Consider the following 22,894-nt stretch of genomic DNA (forward strand, 5'->3'; position numbering starts at 1 on the left):
AGTGGTATCATTAAGTTGCACTCGATCTCCTCTATCAGTTAGCGTCATCGGTTTCTGGTTTCCATCTGTATTAATTGCGCAATGTATAAAATGATTTATAGAGCTCTAAAACCTTGCAAAAACTGTCCAATTGCACAAAAAGAACCAATAGAGGGATATTTGTTAGTTTTTCATCACATTTGCAAAATATCTTTCTTTAAAAGAACAATGTGGACTCCTGAGTGGTATCATTAAGTTGCACTCGATCTCCTCTATCAGTTAGCGTCATCGGTTTGTGGTTTTCATCTGTATTTATTGCGCAATGTATAAAAGGATGTATAGAGATGTAAAACCTTGCAAAAACTGTCCAATTGCACAAAAAGAACCATTTGAGGGGTATTTGTTAGTTTTTCATCACATTTGCAAAATATCTTTCTTTAAAAGAACGCTGTGGACTCCTGAGTGGTATCATTAAGTTGCACTCGATCTCCTCTATCAGTTAGCGTCATCGGTTTGTGGTTTCCAACTGTATTTATTGCGTAATGTATAAAAGGATGTATAGAGCTCTAAAACCTTGCAAAAACTGTCAGATTGCACAAAAAGAACCGTTTGAGGCGTATATGTTAGTTTTTATCACATTTGCAAAATATCTTTCTTTCAAAGAACACTGTGGACTCCTGAGTGGTATCATTTGGTTGCACTCGATCTCCTCTATAAGTTAGCGTCATCGGTTTCTGGTTTTCACCTGTATTTATTGCGCAATGTATAAAAGGATTTATAGAGCTCTAAAACCTTGCAAAAACTGTCCAATTGCACAAAAAGAACCGTTTGAGGCGTATATGTTAGTTTTTCATCACATTTGCAAAATATATTTCTTTCAAAGAACACTGTGGACTCCTGAGTGGTATCATTAAGTTGCACTCAATCTCCTCTATAAGTTAGCGTCATCGGTTTGTGGTTTCCATCTGTATTTATTGCGCAATGTATAAAAGGATGTATAGAGCTTGCAAAAACTGTCCAATTGCACAAAAAGAACCATTTGAGGCGTATTTGTTAGTTTTTAATCACATTTGCAAATATCTTTCTTTAAAAGAACACTGTGGACTCCTGAGTGGTATCATTAAGTTGCACTCGATCTCCTCTATAAGTTAGCGTCATCGGTTTGTGGTTTTCATCTGTATTTATTGCGCAATGTATAAAAGGATGTATAGAGCTCTAAAACCTTGCAAATACTATCCAATTGCACAAAAAGAACCGTTTGAGACGTATATGTTAGTTTTTTATCACATTTGCAAAATATCTTCTTTAAAAGAACAATGTGGACTCCTGAGTGGTATCATTAAGTTGCACTCGATCTCCTCTATAAGTTAGCGTCATCGGTTTCTCGTTTTCATCTGTATTTATTGCGCAATGTATAAAAGGATGTATAGAGCTCTAAAACCTTGCAAAAACTGTCCAATTGCACAAAAAGAACCATTTGAGGGGTATTTGTTAGTTTTTCATCACATTTGCAAAATATCTTTCTTTCAAAGATTAATGTGGACTCCTGAGTGGTATCATTAAGTTGCACTCGATCTCCTCTATCAGTTAGCGTCATCGGTTTCTGGTTTCCATCTGTATTTATTGCGCAATGTATAAAAGGATGTATAGAGCTCTAAAACCTTGCAAAAACTGTCCAATTAAACAAAAAGAACCGTTTGAGGCGTATATGTTAGTTTTTCATCACATTTGCAAATATCTTTCTTTAAAAGAACACTGTGGACTCCAGAGTGGTATCATTAAGTTGCACTCGATCTCTTCTATCAGTTAGCGTCATCGGTTTCTGGTTTTCATCTGTATTTATTGCGCAATGTATAAAAGGATATATAGAGCTCTAAAACCTTGCAAAAACTGTCCAATTGCACAAAAAGAACCATTTGAGGGGTATTTGTTAGTTTTTCATCACATTTGCAAAATATCTTTCTTTAAAAGAACGCTGTGGACTCCTGAGTGGTATCATTTGGTTGCACTCGATCTCCTTTATAAGTTAGCGTCATCGGTTTGTGGTTTCCATCTGTATTTATTGCGCAATGTATAAAAGGATGTATAGAGCTCTAAAACCTTGCAAAAACTGTCCAATTGCACAAAAAGAACCAATTGAGGGATATTTGTTAGTTTTTCATCACATTTGCAAAATATATTTCTTTAAAAGAACGCTGTTGACTCCAGAGTGGTATCATTAAGTTGCACTCGATCTCCTCTATCAGTTAGCGTCATCGGTTTCTCGTTTCCATCTGTATTTATTGCGCAATGTATAAAAGGATGTATAGAGCTCTAAAACCTTGCAAAAACTGTCCAATTGCACAAAAAGAACCATTTGAGGGGTATTTGTTAGTTTTTCATCACATTTGCAAAATATCTTTCTTTAAAAGAACAATGTGGACTCCTGAGTGGTATCATTAAGTTGCACTCGATCTCCTCTATCAGTTAGCGTCATCGGTTTGTGGTTTCCATCTGTATTTATTGCGCAATGTATAAAAGGATGTATAGAGCTCTAAAACCTTGCAAAAACTGTCAATTGCACAAAAAGAACCGTTTGAGGCGTATATGTTAGTTTTTATCACATTTGCAAAATATCTTTCTTTCAAAGAACACTGTGGACTCCTGAGTGGTATCATTTGGTTGCACTCGATCTCCTCTATAAGTTAGCGTCATCGGTTTCTGGTTTTCATCTGTATTAATTGCGCAATGTATAAAAGGATTATAGAGCTCTAAAACCTTGCAAAAACTGTCCAATTGCACAAAAAGAACCAATTGAGGGATATTTGTTAGTTTTTCATCACATTTGCAAAATATCTTTCTTTAAAAGAACAATGTGGACTCCTGAGTGGTATCATTAAGTTGCACTCGATCTCCTCTATCAGTTAGCGTCATCGGTTTGTGGTTTTCATCTGTATTTATTGCGCAATGTATAAAAGGATGTATAGAGCTGTAAAACCTTGCAAAAACTGTCCAATTGCACAAAAAGAACCATTTGAGGGGTATTTGTTAGTTTTTCATCACATTTGCAAAATATCTTTCTTTAAAAGAACGCTGTGGACTCCTGAGTGGTATCATTAAGTTGCACTCGATCTCCTCTATCAGTTAGCGTCATCGGTTTGTGGTTTCCATCTGTATTTATTGCGCAATGTATAAAAGGATGTATAGAGCTCTAAAACCTTGCAAAAACTGTCAATTGCACAAAAAGAACCGTTTGAGGCGTATATGTTAGTTTTTATCACATTTGCAAAATATCTTTCTTTCAAAGAACACTGTGGACTCCTGAGTGGTATCATTTGGTTGCACTCGATCTCCTCTATAAGTTAGCGTCATCGGTTTCTGGTTTTCATCTGTATTTATTGCGCAATGTATAAAAGGATTTATAGAGCTCTAAAACCTTGCAAAAACTGTCCAATTGCACAAAAAGAACCGTTTGAGGCGTATATGTTAGTTTTTCATCACATTTGCAAAATATATTTCTTTCAAAGAACACTGTGGACTCCTGAGTGGTATCATTAAGTTGCACTCGATCTCCTCTATAAGTTAGCGTCATCGGTTTGTGGTTTCCATCTGTATTTATTGCGCAATGTATAAAAGGATGTATAGAGCTCTAAAACCTTGCAAAAACTGTCCAATTGCACAAAAAGAACCATTTGAGGGGTATTTGTTAGTTTTTCATCACATTTGCAAAATATCTTTCTTTCAAAGATTAATGTGGACTCCTGAGTGGTATCATTAAGTTGCACTCGATCTCCTCTATCAGTTAGCGTCATCGGTTTCTGGTTTCCATCTGTATTTATTGCGCAATGTATAAAAGGATGTATAGAGCTCTAAAACCTTGCAAAAACTGTCCAATTGCACAAAAAGAACCGTTTGAGGCGTATATGTTAGTTTTTCATCACATTTGCAAATATCTTTCTTTAAAAGAACACTGTGGACTCCTGAGTGGTATCATTAAGTTGCACTCGATCTCTTCTATCAGTTAGCGTCATCGGTTTCTGGTTTTCATCTGTATTTATTGCGCAATGTATAAAAGGATGTATAGAGCTCTAAAACCTTGCAAAAACTGTCCAATTGCACAAAAAGAACCATTTGAGGGGTATTTGTTAGTTTTTCATCACATTTGCAAAATATCTTTCTTTAAAAGAACGCTGTGGACTCCTGAGTGGTATCATTTGGTTGCACTCGATCTCCTTATAAGTTAGCGTCATCGGTTTGTGGTTTCCATCTGTATTTATTGCGCAATGTATAAAAGGATGTATAGAGCTCTAAAACCTTGCAAAAACTGTCCAATTGCACAAAAAGAACCAATTGAGGGTATTTGTTAGTTTTTCATCACATTTGCAAAATATATTTCTTTAAAAGAACGCTGTGGACTCCTGAGTGGTATCATTAAGTTGCACTCGATCTCCTCTATCAGTTAGCGTCATCGGTTTCTGGTTTCCATCTGTATTTATTGCGCAATGTATAAAAGGATATTTAGAGCTCTAAAACCTTGCAAAAACTGTCCAATTGCACAAAAAGAACCATTTGAGGGGTATTTGTTAGTTTTTCATCACATTTGCAAAATATCTTTCTTTAAAAGAACAATGTGGACTCCTGAGTGGTATCATTAAGTTGCACTCGATCTCCTCTATCAGTTAGCGTCATCGGTTTGTGGTTTTCATCTGTATTTATTGCGCAATGTATAAAAGGATGTATAGAGCTCTAAAACCTTGCAAAAACTGTCCAATTGCACAAAAAGAACCATTTGAGGGGTATTTGTTAGTTTTTCATCACATTTGCAAAATATCTTTCTTTAAAAGAACAATGTGGACTCCTGAGTGGTATCATTAAGTTGCACTCGATCTCCTCTATCAGTTAGCGTCATCGGTTTGTGGTTTCCATCTGTATTTATTGCGCAATGTATAAAAGGATGTATAGAGCTCTAAAACCTTGCAAAAACTGTCAATTGCACAAAAAGAACCGTTTGAGGCGTATATGTTAGTTTTTATCACATTTGCAAAATATCTTTCTTTAAAAGAACACTGTGGACTCCTGAGTGGTATCATTTGGTTGCACTCGATCTCCTCTATAAGTTAGCGTCATCGGTTTCTGGTTTTCATCTGTATTTATTGCGCAATGTATAAAAGGATGTATAGAGCTCTAAAACCTTGCAAAAACTGTCCAATTGCACAAAAAGAACCGTTTGAGGCGTATATGTTAGTTTTTCATCACATTTGCAAAATATCTTTCTTTAAAAGAACGCTGTGGACTCCTGAGTGGTATCATTAAGTTGCACTCAATCTCCTCTATAAGTTAGCGTCATCGGTTTGTGGTTTCCATCTGTATTTATTGCGCAATGTATAAAAGGATGTATAGAGCTTGCAAAAACTGTCCAATTGCACAAAAAGAACCATTTGAGGCGTATTTGTTAGTTTTTAATCACATTTGCAAATATCTTTCTTTAAAAGAACAATGTGGACTCCTGAGTGGTATCATTATGTTGCACTCGATCTCCTCTACCTATTAGCGTCATCGGTTTCTGGTTTTCATCTGTATTTATTGCGCAATGTATAAAAGGATGTATAGAGCTCTAAAACCTTGCAAAAACTGTCCAATTAAACAAAGAACCGTTTGAGGCGTATATGTTAGTTTTTCATCACATTTGCAAATATCTTTCTTTAAAAGAACACTGTGGACTCCTGAGTGGTATCATTAAGTTGCACTCGATCTCCTCTATAAGTTAGCGTCATCGGTTTGTGGTTTTCATCTGTATTTATTGCGCAATGTATAAAAGGATGTATAGAGCTCTAAAACCTTGCAAAAACTGTCCAATTAAAAAAGAACCGTTTGAGGCGTATATGTTAGTTTTTCATCACATTTGCAAATATCTTTCTTTAAAAGAACACTGTGGACTCCTGAGTGGTATCATTAAGTTGCACTCGATCTCCTCTATAAGTTAGCGTCATCGGTTTCTCGTTTTCATCTGTATTTATTGCGCAATGTATAAAAGGATGTATAGAGCTCTAAAACCTTGCAAAAACTGTCCAATTGCACAAAAAGAACCATTTGAGGGGTATTTGTTAGTTTTTCATCACATTTGCAAAATATCTTTCTTTCAAAGATTAATGTGGACTCCTGAGTGGTATCATTAAGTTGCACTCGATCTCCTCTATCAGTTAGCGTCATCGGTTTCTGGTTTCCATCTGTATTTATTGCGCAATGTATAAAAGGATGTATAGAGCTCTAAAACCTTGCAAAAACTGTCCAATTAAACAAAAAGAACCGTTTGAGGCGTATATGTTAGTTTTTCATCACATTTGCAAATATCTTTCTTTAAAAGAACACTGTGGACTCCTGAGTGGTATCATTAAGTTGCACTCGATCTCTTCTATCAGTTAGCGTCATCGGTTTCTGGTTTTCATCTGTATTTATTGCGCAATGTATAAAAGGATATATAGAGCTCTAAAACCTTGCAAAAACTGTCCAATTGCACAAAAAGAACCATTTGAGGGGTATTTGTTAGTTTTTCATCACATTTGCAAAATATCTTTCTTTAAAAGAACGCTGTGGACTCCTGAGTGGTATCATTTGGTTGCACTCGATCTCCTTTATAAGTTAGCGTCATCGGTTTGTGGTTTCCATCTGTATTTATTGCGCAATGTATAAAAGGATGTATAGAGCTCTAAAACCTTGCAAAAACTGTCCAATTGCACAAAAAGAACCATTTGAGGGGTATTTGTTAGTTTTTCATCACATTTGCAAAATATATTTCTTTAAAAGAACGCTGTGGACTCCTGAGTGGTATCATTAAGTTGCACTCGATCTCTTCTATCAGTTAGCGTCATCGGTTTCTGGTTTTCATCTGTATTTATTGCGCAATGTATAAAAGGATGTTTAGAGCTCTAAAACCTTGCAAAAACTGTCCAATTGCACAAAAAGAACCATTTGAGGGGTATTTGTTAGTTTTTCATCACATTTGCAAAATATCTTTCTTTAAAAGAACGCTGTGGACTCCTGAGTGGTATCATTAAGTTGCACTCGATCTCCTCTATCAGTTAGCGTCATCGGTTTCTGGTTTTCATCTGTATTTATTGCGCAATGTATAAAAGGATGTATAGAGCTCTAAAACCTTGCAAAAACTGTCCAATTGCACAAAAAGAACCATTTGAGGGGTATTTGTTAGTTTTTCATCACATTTGCAAAATATCTTTCTTTAAAAGAACAATGTGGACTCCTGAGTGGTATCATTAAGTTGCACTCGATCTCCTCTATCAGTTAGCGTCATCGGTTTGTGGTTTTCATCTGTATTTATTGCGCAATGTATAAAAGGATGTATAGAGCTCTAAAACCTTGCAAAAACTGTCCAATTGCACAAAAAGAACCATTTGAGGGGTATTTGTTAGTTTTTCATCACATTTGCAAAATATCTTTCTTTAAAAGAACAATGTGGACTCCTGAGTGGTATCATTAAGTTGCACTCGATCTCCTCTATCAGTTAGCGTCATCGGTTTGTGGTTTTCATCTGTATTTATTGCGCAATGTATAAAAGGATGTATAGAGCTCTAAAACCTTGCAAAAACTGTCCAATTGCACAAAAAGAACCATTTGAGGGGTATTTGTTAGTTTTTCATCACATTTGCAAAATATCTTTCTTTAAAAGAACGCTGTGGACTCCTGAGTGGTATCATTAAGTTGCACTCGATCTCCTCTATAAGTTAGCGTCATCGGTTTGTGGTTTCCATCTGTATTTATTGCGCAATGTATAAAAGGATGTATAGAGCTTGCAAAAACTGTCCAATTGCACAAAAAGAACCATTTGAGGCGTATTTGTTAGTTTTTAATCACATTTGCAAATATCTTTCTTTAAAAGAACACTGTGGACTCCTGAGTGGTATCATTATGTTGCACTCGATCTCCTCTACCTATTAGCGTCATCGGTTTCTGGTTTTCATCTGTATTTATTGCGCAATGTATAAAAGGATGTATAGAGCTCTAAAACCTTGCAAAAACTGTCCAATTGCACAAAAAGAACCGTTTGAGGCGTATATGTTAGTTTTTCATCACATTTGCAAAATATCTTTCTTTAAAAGAACAATGTGGACTCCTGAGTGGTATCATTAAGTTGCACTCGATCTCCTCTATAAGTTAGCGTCATCGGTTTCTGTTTTCATCTGTATTTATTGCGCAATGTATAAAAGGATGTATAGAGCTCTAAAACCTTGCAAAAACTGTCCAATTGCACAAAAAGAACCATTTGAGGCGTATTTGTTAGTTTTTCATCACATTTGCAAAATATCTTTCTTTAAAAGAACAATGTGGACTCCTGAGTGGTATCATTAAGTTGCACTCGATCTCCTCTATAAGTTAGCGTCATCGGTTTCTCGTTTTCATCTGTATTTATTGCGCAATGTATAAAAGGATGTATAGAGCTCTAAAACCTTGCAAAAACTGTCCAATTGCACAAAAAGAACCGTTTGAGGCGTATATGTTAGTTTTTCATCACATTTGCAAAATATCTTTCTTTAAAAGAACGCTGTGGACTCCTGAGTGGTATCATTAAGTTGCACTCGATCTCCTCTATAAGTTAGCGTCATCGGTTTGTGGTTTCCATCTGTATTTATTGCGCAATGTATAAAAGGATGTATAGAGCTTGCAAAAACTGTCCAATTGCACAAAAAGAACCATTTGAGGCGTATTTGTTAGTTTTTCATCACATTTGCAAATATCTTTCTTTAAAAGAACAATGTGGACTCCTGAGTGGTATCATTATGTTGCACTCGATCTCCTCTATATTAGCGTCATCGGTTTCTGGTTTTCATCTGTATTTATTGCGCAATGTATAAAAGGATGTATAGAGCTCTAAAACCTTGCAAAAACTGTCCAATTAAACAAAGAACCGTTTGAGGCGTATATGTTAGTTTTTCATCACATTTGCAAATATCTTTCTTTAAAAGAACACTGTGGACTCCTGAGTGGTATCATTAAGTTGCACTCGATCTCCTCTATAAGTTAGCGTCATCGGTTTGTGGTTTTCATCTGTATTTATTGCGCAATGTATAAAAGGATGTATAGAGCTCTAAAACCTTGCAAAAACTGTCCAATTACAAAGAACCGTTTGAGGCGTATTTGTTAGTTTTTCATCACATTTGCAAATATCTTTCTTTAAAAGAACACTGTGGACTCCTGAGTGGTATCATTAAGTTGCACTCGATCTCCTCTATAAGTTAGCGTCATCGGTTTCTCGTTTTCATCTGTATTTATTGCGCAATGTATAAAAGGATGTATAGAGCTCTAAAACCTTGCAAAAACTGTCCAATTGCACAAAAAGAACCATTTGAGGGGTATTTGTTAGTTTTTCATCACATTTGCAAAATATCTTTCTTTAAAAGATTAATGTGGACTCCTGAGTGGTATCATTAAGTTGCACTCGATCTCCTCTATCAGTTAGCGTCATCGGTTTCTGGTTTTCATCTGTATTTATTGCGCAATGTATAAAAGGATGTATAGAGCTCTAAAACCTTGCAAAAACTGTCCAATTGCACAAAAAGAACCGTTTGAGGCGTATATGTTAGTTTTTCATCACATTTGCAAATATCTTTCTTTAAAAGAACACTGTGGACTCCTGAGTGGTATCATTAAGTTGCACTCGATCTCTTCTATCAGTTAGCGTCATCGGTTTCTGGTTTTCATCTGTATTTATTGCGCAATGTATAAAAGGATATATAGAGCTCTAAAACCTTGCAAAAACTGTCCAATTGCACAAAAAGAACCATTTGAGGGGTATTTGTTAGTTTTTCATCACATTTGCAAAATATCTTTCTTTAAAAGAACGCTGTGGACTCCTGAGTGGTATCATTTGGTTGCACTCGATCTCCTTTATAAGTTAGCGTCATCGGTTTGTGGTTTCCATCTGTATTTATTGCGCAATGTATAAAAGGATGTATAGAGCTCTAAAACCTTGCAAAAACTGTCCAATTGCACAAAAAGAACCATTTGAGGGGTATTTGTTAGTTTTTCATCACATTTGCAAAATATATTTCTTTAAAAGAACGCTGTGGACTCCTGAGTGGTATCATTAAGTTGCACTCGATCTCTTCTATCAGTTAGCGTCATCGGTTTCTGGTTTTCATCTGTATTTATTGCGCAATGTATAAAAGGATGTTTAGAGCTCTAAAACCTTGCAAAAACTGTCCAATTGCACAAAAAGAACCATTTGAGGGGTATTTGTTAGTTTTTCATCACATTTGCAAAATATCTTTCTTTAAAAGAACGCTGTGGACTCCAGAGTGGTATCATTAAGTTGCACTCGATCTCTTCTATCAGTTAGCGTCATCGGTTTTTGGTTTTCATCTGTATTTATTGCGCAATGTATAAAAGGATGTTTAGAGCTCTAAAACCTTGCAAAAACTGTCCAATTGCACAAAAAGAACCATTTGAGGGGTATTTGTTAGTTTTTCATCACATTTGCAAAATATCTTTCTTTAAAAGAACAATGTGGACTCCTGAGTGGTATCATTAAGTTGCACTCGATCTCCTCTATCAGTTAGCGTCATCGGTTTGTGGTTTTCATCTGTATTTATTGCGCAATGTATAAAAGGATGTATAGAGCTCTAAAACCTTGCAAAAACTGTCCAATTGCACAAAAAGAACCATTTGAGGGGTATTTGTTAGTTTTTCATCACATTTGCAAAATATCTTTCTTTAAAAGAACAATGTGGACTCCTGAGTGGTATCATTAAGTTGCACTCGATCTCCTCTATCAGTTAGCGTCATCGGTTTGTGGTTTTCATCTGTATTTATTGCGCAATGTATAAAAGGATGTATAGAGCTCTAAAACCTTGCAAAAACTGTCCAATTGCACAAAAAGAACCATTTGAGGGGTATTTGTTAGTTTTTCATCACATTTGCAAAATATCTTTCTTTAAAAGAACGCTGTGGACTCCTGAGTGGTATCATTAAGTTGCACTCGATCTCCTCTATAAGTTAGCGTCATCGGTTTGTGGTTTCCATCTGTATTTATTGCGCAATGTATAAAAGGATGTATAGAGCTTGCAAAAACTGTCCAATTGCACAAAAAGAACCATTTGAGGCGTATTTGTTAGTTTTTAATCACATTTGCAAATATCTTTCTTTAAAAGAACACTGTGGACTCCTGAGTGGTATCATTATGTTGCACTCGATCTCCTCTACCTATTAGCGTCATCGGTTTCTGGTTTTCATCTGTATTTATTGCGCAATGTATAAAAGGATGTATAGAGCTCTAAAACCTTGCAAAAACTGTCCAATTGCACAAAAAGAACCGTTTGAGGCGTATATGTTAGTTTTTCATCACATTTGCAAAATATCTTTCTTTAAAAGAACAATGTGGACTCCTGAGTGGTATCATTAAGTTGCACTCGATCTCCTCTATAAGTTAGCGTCATCGGTTTCTTGTTTTCATCTGTATTTATTGCGCAATGTATAAAAGGATGTATAGAGCTCTAAAACCTTGCAAAAATCTGTCCAATTGCACAAAAAGAACCATTTGAGGCGTATTTGTTAGTTTTTAATCACATTTGCAAAATATCTTTCTTTAAAAGAACAATGTGGACTCCTGAGTGGTATCATTAAGTTGCACTCGATCTCCTCTATAAGTTAGCGTCATCGGTTTCTCGTTTTCATCTGTATTTATTGCGCAATGTATAAAAGGATGTATAGAGCTCTAAAACCTTGCAAAAACTGTCCAATTGCACAAAAAGAACCAATTGAGGGGTATTTGTTAGTTTTTCATCACATTTGCAAAATATCTTTCTTTAAAGGATCGCTGTGGACTCCTGAGTGGTATCATTAAGTTGCACTCGATCTCCTCTATCAGTTAGCGTCATCGGTTTGTGGTTTCCATCTGTATTTATTGCGCAATGTATAAAAGGATGTATAGAGCTCTAAAACCTTGCAAAAACTGTCCAATTGCACAAAAAGAACCGTTTGAGACGTATATGTTAGTTTTTCATCACATTTGCAAATATCTTTCTTTAAAAGAACACTGTGGACTCCTGAGTGGTATCATTTGGTTGCACTCGATCTCCTCTATAAGTTAGCGTCATCGGTTTCTCGTTTTCATCTGTATTTATTGCGCAATGTATAAAAGGATGTATAGAGCTCTAAAACCTTGCAAAAACTGTCCAATTGCACAAAAAGAACCATTTGAGGGGTATTTGTTAGTTTTTCATCACATTTGCAAAATATCTTTCTTTAAAAGAATAATGTGGACTCCTGAGTGGTATCATTAGGTTGCACTCGATCTCCTCTATCAGTTAGCGTCATCGGTTTGTGGTTTCCATCTGTATTTATTGCGCAATGTATAAAAGGATTTATAGAGCTCTAAAACCTTGCAAAAACTGTCCAATTGCACAAAAAGAACCATTTGAGGGGTATTTGTTAGTTTTTCATCACATTTGCAAAATATCTTTCTTTAAAAGAATAATGTGGACTCCTGAGTGGTATCATTATTTTGCACTCGATCTCCTTATAAGTTAGCGTCATCGGTTTGTGGTTTCCATCTGTATTTATTGCGCAATGTATAAAAGGATGTATAGAGCTCTAAAACCTTGCAAAAACTGTCCAATTGCACAAAAAGAACCATTTGAGGGGTATTTGTTAGTTTTTCATCACATTTGCAAAATATCTTTCTTTAAAAGAACGCTGTGGACTCCTGAGTGGTATCATTAAGTTGCACTCGATCGCTTCTATCAGTTAGCGTCATCGGTTTCTGGTTTTCATCTGTATTTATTGCGCAATGTATAAAAGGATATTTAGAGCTCTAAAACCTTGCAAAAACTGTCCAATTGCACAAAAAGAACCATTTGAGGGGTATTTGTTAGTTTTTCATCACATTTGCAAAATATCTTTCTTTAAAAGAACAATGTGGACTCCTGAGTGGTATCATTAAGTTGCACTCGATCTCTTCTATAAGTTAGCGTCATCGGTTTCTGGTTTTCATCTGTATTTATTGCGCAATGTATAAAAGGATGTATAGAGCTCTAAAACCTTGCAAAAACTGTCCAATTGCACAAAAAGAACCGTTTGAGGCGTATATGTTAGTTTTTCATCACATTTGCAAAATATCTTTCTTTAAAAGAACACTGTGGACTCCTGAGTGGTATCATTAAGTTGCACTCGATCTCCTCTATAAGTTAGCGTCATCGGTTTCTTGTTTTCATCTGTATTTATTGCGCAATGTATAAAAGGATGTGTAGAGCTCTAAAACCTTGCAAAATCTGTCCAATTGCACAAAAAGAACCATTTGAGGCGTATTTGTTAGTTTTTAATCACATTTGCAAAATATCTTTCTTTAAAAGAACAATGTGGACTCCTGAGTGGTATCATTAAGTTGCACTCGATCTCCTCTATAAGTTAGCGTCATCGGTTTCTCGTTTTCATCTGTATTTATTGCGCAATGTATAAAAGGATGTATAGAGCTCTAAAACCTTGCAAAAACTGTCCAATTGCACAAAAAGAACCAATTGAGGGGTATTTGTTAGTTTTTCATCACATTTGCAAAATATCTTTCTTTAAAGGATCGCTGTGGACTCCTGAGTGGTATCATTAAGTTGCACTCGATCTCCTCTATCAGTTAGCGTCATCGGTTTGTGGTTTCCATCTGTATTTATTGCGCAATGTATAAAAGGATGTATAGAGCTCTAAAACCTTGCAAAAACTATCCAATTGCACAAAAAGAACCGTTTGAGACGTATATGTTAGTTTTTCATCACATTTGCAAATATCTTTCTTTAAAAGAACACTGTGGACTCCTGAGTGGTATCATTTGGTTGCACTCGATCTCCTCTATAAGTTAGCGTCATCGGTTTCTTGTTTTCATCTGTATTTATTGCGCAATGTATAAAAGGATGTATAGAGCTCTAAAACCTTGCAAAAACTGTCCAATTGCACAAAAAGAACCATTTGAGGGGTATTTGTTAGTTTTTCATCACATTTGCAAAATATCTTTCTTTAAAAGAATAATGTGGACTCCTGAGTGGTATCATTAAGTTGCACTCGATCTCCTTATAAGTTAGCGTCATCGGTTTGTGGTTTTCATCTGTATTTATTGCGCAATGTATAAAAGGATGTATAGAGCTCTAAAACCTTGCAAAAACTGTCCAATTGCACAAAAAGAACCGTTTGAGGCGTATATGTTAGTTTTTCATCACATTTGCAAATATCTTTCTTTAAAAGAACACTGTGGACTCCTGAGTGGTATCATTAAGTTGCACTCGATCTCTTCTATCAGTTAGCGTCATCGGTTTCTGGTTTTCATCTGTATTTATTGCGCAATGTATAAAAGGATATATAGAGCTCTAAAACCTTGCAAAAACTGTCCAATTGCACAAAAAGAACCATTTGAGGGGTATTTGTTAGTTTTTCATCACATTTGCAAAATATCTTTCTTTAAAAGAACGCTGTGGACTCCTGAGTGGTATCATTTGGTTGCACTCGATCTCCTCTATAAGTTAGCGTCATCGGTTTGTGGTTTCCATCTGTATTTATTGCGCAATGTATAAAAGGATGTATAGAGCTCTAAAACCTTGCAAAAACTGTCCAATTGCACAAAAAGAACCATTTGAGGGGTATTTGTTAGTTTTTCATCACATTTGCAAAATATCTTTCTTTAAAAGAACGCTGTGGACTCCTGAGTGGTATCATTAAGTTGCACTCGATCTCTTCTATCAGTTAGCGTCATCGGTTTCTGGTTTTCATCTGTATTTATTGCGCAATGTATAAAAGGATGTTTAGAGCTCTAAAACCTTGCAAAAACTGTCCAATTGCACAAAAAGAACCATTTGAGGGGTATTTGTTAGTTTTTCATCACATTTGCAAAATATCTTTCTTTAAAAGAACGCTGTGGACTCCAGAGTGGTATCATTAAGTTGCACTCGATCTCTTCTATCAGTTAGCGTCATCGGTTTCTGGTTTTCATCTGTATTTATTGCGCAATGTATAAAAGGATATTTAGAGCTCTAAAACCTTGCAAAAACTGTCCAATTGCACAAAAAGAACCATTTGAGGGTATTTGTTAGTTTTTCATCACATTTGCAAAATATCTTTCTTTAAAAGAACAATGTGGACTCCTGAGTGGTATCATTAAGTTGCACTCGATCTCCTCTATCAGTTAGCGTCATCGGTTTGTGGTTTTCATCTGTATTTATTGCGCAATGTATAAAAGGATGTATAGAGCTCTAAAACCTTGCAAAAACTGTCCAATTGCACAAAAAGAACCATTTGAGGGGTATTTGTTAGTTTTTCATCACATTTGCAAAATATCTTTCTTTAAAAGAACAATGTGGACTCCTGAGTGGTATCATTAAGTTGCACTCGATCTCCTCTATCAGTTAGCGTCATCGGTTTGTGGTTTTCATCTGTATTTATTGCGCAATGTATAAAAGGATGTATAGAGCTCTAAAACCTTGCAAAAACTGTCCAATTGCACAAAAAGAACCATTTGAGGGGTATTTGTTAGTTTTTCATCACATTTGCAAAATATCTTTCTTTAAAAGAACAATGTGGACTCCTGAGTGGTATCATTAAGTTGCACTCGATCTCCTCTATCAGTTAGCGTCATCGGTTTGTGGTTTTCATCTGTATTTATTGCGCAATGTATAAAAGGATGTATAGAGCTCTAAAACCTTGCAAAAACTGTCCAATTGCACAAAAAGAACCATTTGAGGGGTATTTGTTAGTTTTTCATCACATTTGCAAAATATCTTTCTTTCAAAGAACAATGTGGACTCCTGAGTGGTATCATTAAGTTGCACTCGATCTCCTCTATCAGTTAGCGTCATCGGTTTCTGGTTTCCATCTGTATTTATTGCGCAATGTATAAAAGGATGTATAGAGCTCTAAAACCTTGCAAAAACTGTCCAATTGCACAAAAAGAACCGTTTGAGGCGTATATGTTAGTTTTTCATCACATTTGCAAATATCTTTCTTTAAAAGAACACTGTGGACTCCTGAGTGGTATCATTAAGTTGCACTCGATCTCTTCTATCAGTTAGCGTCATCGGTTTCTGGTTTTCATCTGTATTTATTGCGCAATGTATAAAAGGATGTATAGAGCTCTAAAACCTTGCAAAAACTGTCCAATTGCACAAAAAGAACCATTTGAGGGGTATTTGTTAGTTTTTCATCACATTTGCAAAATATCTTTCTTTAAAAGAACGCTGTGGACTCCTGAGTGGTATCATTTGGTTGCACTCGATCTCCTCTATAAGTTAGCGTCATCGGTTTGTGGTTTCCATCTGTATTTATTGCGCAATGTATAAAAGGATGTATAGAGCTCTAAAACCTTGCAAAAACTGTCCAATTGCACAAAAAGAACCATTTGAGGGGTATTTGTTAGTTTTTCATCACATTTGCAAAATATATTTCTTTAAAAGAACGCTGTGGACTCCTGAGTGGTATCATTAAGTTGCACTCGATCTTCTATCAGTTAGCGTCATCGGTTTCTGGTTTTCATCTGTATTTATTGCGCAATGTATAAAAGGATGTATAGAGCTCTAAAACCTTGCAAAAACTGTCCAATTGCACAAAAAGAACCATTTGAGGGGTATTTGTTAGTTTTTCATCACATTTGCAAAATATCTTTCTTTAAAAGAACAATGTGGACTCCTGAGTGGTATCATTAAGTTGCACTCGATCTCCTCTATCAGTTAGCGTCATCGGTTTGTGGTTTTCATCTGTATTTATTGCGCAATGTATAAAAGGATGTATAGAGCTCTAAAACCTTGCAAAAACTGTCCAATTGCACAAAAAGAACCATTTGAGGGGTATTTGTTAGTTTTTCATCACATTTGCAAAATATCTTTCTTTAAAAGAACGCTGTGGACTCCTGAGTGGTATCATTAAGTTGCACTCGATCTCCTCTATCAGTTAGCGTCATCGGTTTGTGGTTTCCATCTGTATTTATTGCGCAATGTATAAAAGGATGTATAGAGCTCTAAAACCTTGCAAAAACTGTCCAATTGCACAAAAAGAACCGTTTGAGGCGTATATGTTAGTTTTTATCACATTTGCAAAATATCTTTCTTTCAAAGAACACTGTGGACTCCTGAGTGGTATCATTTGGTTGCACTCGATCTCCTCTATAAGTTAGCGTCATCGGTTTCTCGTTTTCATCTGTATTTATTGCGCAATGTATAAAAGGATGTATAGAGCTCTAAAACCTTGCAAAAACTGTCCAATTGCACAAAAAGAACCGTTTGAGGCGTATATGTTAGTTTTCATCACATTTGCAAAATATCTTTCTTTAAAAGAACAATGTGGACTCCTGAGTGGTATCATTAAGTTGCACTCGATCTCCTCTATCAGTTAGCGTCATCGGTTTGTGGTTTCCATCTGTATTTATTGCGCAATGTATAAAAGGATGTATAGAGCTCTAAAACCTTGCAAAAACTATCCAATTGCACAAAAAGAACCATTGAGGGGTATTTGTTAGTTTTTCATCACATTTGCAAAATATCTTTCTTTAAAAGAACAATGTGGACTCCTGAGTGGTATCATTAAGTTGCACTCGATCTCCTCTATAAGTTAGCGTCATCGGTTTCTTGTTTTCATCTGTATTTATTGCGCAATGTATAAAAGGATGTATAGAGCTCTAAAACCTTGCAAAATCTGTCCAATTGCACAAAAAGAACCATTTGAGGCGTATTTGTTGTTTTTAATCACATTTGCAAAATATCTTTCTTTAAAAGAACAATGTGGACTCCTGAGTGGTATCATTAAGTTGCACTCGATCTCCTCTATAAGTTAGCGTCATCGGTTTCTCGTTTTCATCTGTATTTATTGCGCAATGTATAAAAGGATGTATAGAGCTCTAAAACCTTGCAAAAACTGTCCAATTGCACAAAAAGAACCAATTGAGGGGTATTTGTTAGTTTTTCATCACATTTGCAAAATATCTTTCTTTAAAGGAACGCTGTGGACTCCTGAGTGGTATCATTAAGTTGCACTCGATCTCCTCTATCAGTTAGCGTCATCGGTTTGTGGTTTCCATCTGTATTTATTGCGCAATGTATAAAAGGATGTATAGAGCTCTAAAACCTTGCAAAAACTGTCCAATTGCACAAAAAGAACCGTTTGAGGACGTATATGTTAGTTTTTCATCACATTTGCAAATATCTTTCTTTAAAAGAACACTGTGGACTCCTGAGTGGTATCATTGGTTGCACTCGATCTCCTCTATAAGTTAGCGTCATCGGTTTCTCGTTTTCATCTGTATTTATTGCGCAATGTATAAAAGGATGTATAGAGCTCTAAAACCTTGCAAAAACTGTCCAATTGCACAAAAAGAACCATTTGAGGGGTATTTGTTAGTTTTTCATCACATTTGCAAAATATCTTTCTTTAAAAGAATAATGTGGACTCCTGAGTGGTATCATTAAGTTGCACTCGATCTCCTCTATAAGTTAGCGTCATCGGTTTGTGGTTTTCATCTGTATTTATTGCGCAATGTATAAAAGGATGTATAGAGCTCTAAAACCTTGCAAAAACTGTCCAATTGCACAAAAAGAACCGTTTGAGGCGTATTTGTTAGTTTTTCATCACATTTGCAAATATCTTTCTTTAAAAGAACACTGTGGACTCCTGAGTGGTATCATTAAGTTGCACTCGATCTCTTCTATCAGTTAGCGTCATCGGTTTCTGGTTTTCATCTGTATTTATTGCGCAATGTATAAAAGGATGTATAGAGCTCTAAAACCTTGCAAAAACTGTCCAATTGCACAAAAAGAACCATTTGAGGGGTATTTGTTAGTTTTTCATCACATTTGCAAAATATCTTTCTTTAAAAGAACAATGTGGACTCCTGAGTGGTATCATTAAGTTGCACTCGATCTCCTCTATCAGTTAGCGTCATCGGTTTGTGGTTTTCATCTGTATTTATTGCGCAATGTATAAAAGGATGTATAGAGCTCTAAAACCTTGCAAAAACTGTCCAATTGCACAAAAAGAACCATTTGAGGGGTATTTGTTAGTTTTTCATCACATTTGCAAAATATCTTTCTTTAAAAGAACAATGTGGACTCCTGAGTGGTATCATTAAGTTGCACTCGATCTCCTCTATCAGTTAGCGTCATCGGTTGTGGTTTTCATCTGTATTTATTGCGCAATGTATAAAAGGATGTATAGAGCTCTAAAACCTTGCAAAAACTGTCCAATTGCACAAAAAGAACCATTTGAGGGGTATTTGTTAGTTTTTCATCACATTTGCAAAATATCTTTCTTTAAAAGAACAATGTGGACTCCTGAGTGGTATCATTAAGTTGCACTCGATCTCCTCTATCAGTTAGCGTCATCGGTTTGTGGTTTTCATCTGTATTTATTGCGCAATGTATAAAAGGATGTATAGAGCTCTAAAACCTTGCAAAAACTGTCCAATTGCACAAAAAGAACCATTTGAGGGGTATTTGTTAGTTTTTCATCACATTTGCAAAATATCTTTCTTTAAAAGAACAATGTGGACTCCTGAGTGGTATCATTAAGTTGCACTCGATCTCCTCTATCAGTTAGCGTCATCGGTTTCTGGTTTCCATCTGTATTTATTGCGCAATGTATAAAAGGATGTATAGAGCTCTAAAACCTTGCAAAAACTGTCCAATTGCACAAAAAGAACCGTTTGAGGCGTATATGTTAGTTTTTCATCACATTTGCAAATATCTTTCTTTAAAAGAACACTGTGGACTCCTGAGTGGTATCATTAAGTTGCACTCGATCTCTCTATCAGTTAGCGTCATCGGTTTCTGGTTTTCATCTGTATTTATTGCGCAATGTATAAAAGGATGTATAGAGCTCTAAAACCTTGCAAAAACTGTCCAATTGCACAAAAAGAACCATTTGAGGGGTATTTGTTAGTTTTTCATCACATTTGCAAAATATCTTTCTTTAAAAGAACAATGTGGACTCCTGAGTGGTATCATTAAGTTGCACTCGATCTCCTCTATCAGTTAGCGTCATCGGTTTGTGGTTTTCATCTGTATTTATTGCGCAATGTATAAAAGGATGTATAGAGCTCTAAAACCTTGCAAAAACTGTCCAATTGCACAAAAAGAACCATTTGAGGGGTATTTGTTAGTTTTTCATCACATTTGCAAAATATCTTTCTTTAAAAGAACGCTGTGGACTCCTGAGTGGTATCATTAAGTTGCACTCGATCTCCTCTATCAGTTAGCGTCATCGGTTTGTGGTTTCCATCTGTATTTATTGCGCAATGTATAAAAGGATGTATAGAGCTCTAAAACCTTGCAAAAACTGTCCAATTGCACAAAAAGAACCGTTTGAGGCGTATATGTTAGTTTTTATCACATTTGCAAAATATCTTTCTTTAAAAGAACACTGTGGACTCCTGAGTGGTATCATTTGGTTGCACTCGATCTCCTCTATAAGTTAGCGTCATCGGTTTCTGGTTTTCATCTGTATTTATTGCGCAATGTATAAAAGGATGTATAGAGCTCTAAAACCTTGCAAAAACTGTCCAATTGCACAAAAAGAACCGTTTGAGGCGTATATGTTAGTTTTTCATCACATTTGCAAAATATCTTTCTTTCAAAGAACACTGTGGACTCCTGAGTGGTATCATTTGGTTGCACTCGATCTCCTCTATAAGTTAGCGTCATCGGTTTCTCGTTTTCATCTGTATTTATTGCGCAATGTATAAAAGGATGTATAGAGCTCTAAAACCTTGCAAAAACTGTCCAATTGCACAAAAAGAACCGTTTGAGGCGTATATGTTAGTTTTTCATCACATTTGCAAAATATATTTCTTTAAAAGAACACTGTGGACTCCTGAGTGGTATCATTAAGTTGCACTCGATCTCCTCTATAAGTTAGCGTCATCGGTTTCTGGTTTTCATCTGTATTTATTGCGCAATGTATAAAAAAGGATGTATAGAGCTTGCAAAAACTGTCCAATTGCACAAAAAGAACCATTTGAGGCGTATTTGTTAGTTTTTAATCACATTTGCAAATATCTTTCTTTAAAAGAACACTGTGGACTCCTGAGTGGTATCATTAAGTTGCACTCGATCTCCTCTATAAGTTAGCGTCATCGGTTTGTGGTTTTCATCTGTATTTATTGCGCAATGTATAAAAGGATGTATAGAGCTCTAAAACCTTGCAAAAACTGTCCAATTGCACAAAAAGAACCGTTTGAGACGTATATGTTAGTTTTTCATCACATTTGCAAAATATCTTTCTTTAAAAGAACAATGTGGACTCCTGAGTGGTATCATTAAGTTGCACTCGATCTCCTCTATCAGTTAGCGTCATCGGTTTGTGGTTTTCATCTGTATTTATTGCGCAATGTATAAAAGGATGTATAGAGCTCTAAAACCTTGCAAAAACTGTCCAATTGCACAAAAAGAACCATTTGAGGGGTATTTGTTAGTTTTTCATCACATTTGCAAAATATCTTTCTTTAAAAGAACGCTGTGGACTCCTGAGTGGTATCATTAAGTTGCACTCGATCTCCTCTATCAGTTAGCGTCATCGGTTTGTGGTTTCCATCTGTATTTATTGCGCAATGTATAAAAGGATGTATAGAGCTCTAAAACCTTGCAAAAACTGTCAATTGCACAAAAAGAACCGTTTGAGGCGTATTTGTTAGTTTTTATCACATTTGCAAAATATCTTTCTTTAAAAGAACACTGTGGACTCCTGAGTGGTATCATTTGGTTGCACTCGATCTCCTCTATAAGTTAGCGTCATCGGTTTCTCGTTTTCATCTGTATTTATTGCGCAATGTATAAAAGGATGTATAGAGCTCTAAAACCTTGCAAAAACTGTCCAATTGCACAAAAAGAACCGTTTGAGGCGTATATGTTAGTTTTCATCACATTTGCAAAATATCTTTCTTTAAAAGAATAATGTGGACTCCTGAGTGGTATCATTAGGTTGCACTCGATCTCCTCTATCAGTTAGCGTCATCGGTTTGTGGTTTCCATCTGTATTTATTGCGCAATGTATAAAAGGATGTATAGAGCTCTAAAACCTTGCAAAAACTGTCCAATTGCACAAAAAGAACCATTGAGGGGTATTTGTTAGTTTTTCATCACATTTGCAAAATATCTTTCTTTAAAAGAATAATGTGGACTCCTGAGTGGTATCATTAAGTTGCACTCGATCTCCTCTATAAGTTAGCGTCATCGGTTTGTGGTTTCCATCTGTATTTATTGCGCAATGTATAAAAGGATGTATAGAGCTCTAAAACCTTGCAAAAACTGTCCAATTGCACAAAAAGAACCATTTGAGGGGTATTTGTTAGTTTTTCATCACATTTGCAAAATATCTTTCTTTAAAAGAACGCTGTGGACTCCTGAGTGGTATCATTAAGTTGCACTCGATCTCTTCTATCAGTTAGCGTCATCGGTTTCTGGTTTTCATCTGTATTTATTGCGCAATGTATAAAAGGATGTATAGAGCTCTAAAACCTTGCAAAAACTGTCCAATTGCACAAAAAGAACCATTTGAGGGGTATTTGTTAGTTTTTCATCACATTTGCAAAATATCTTTCTTTAAAAGAACAATGTGGACTCCTGAGTGGTATCATTAAGTTGCACTCGATCTCCTCTATAAGTTAGCGTCATCGGTTTCTGGTTTTCATCTGTATTTATTGCGCAATGTATAAAAGGATGTGTAGAGCTCTAAAACCTTGCAAAATCTGTCCAATTGCACAAAAAGAACCATTTGAGGCGTATTTGTTAGTTTTTAATCACATTTGCAAAATATCTTTCTTTAAAAGAACAATGTGGACTCCTGAGTGGTATCATTAAGTTGCACTCGATCTCCTCTATAAGTTAGCGTCATCGGTTTCTCGTTTTCATCTGTATTTATTGCGCAATGTATAAAAGGATGTATAGAGCTCTAAAACCTTGCAAAAACTGTC

This window comes from Strongylocentrotus purpuratus, unplaced genomic scaffold, assembly GCF_000002235.5.
Source record: "Strongylocentrotus purpuratus isolate Spur 01 unplaced genomic scaffold, Spur_5.0 spur5_scaffold_21, whole genome shotgun sequence".
NCBI classification, from domain to species: Eukaryota; Metazoa; Echinodermata; class Echinoidea; order Camarodonta; family Strongylocentrotidae; genus Strongylocentrotus; species Strongylocentrotus purpuratus.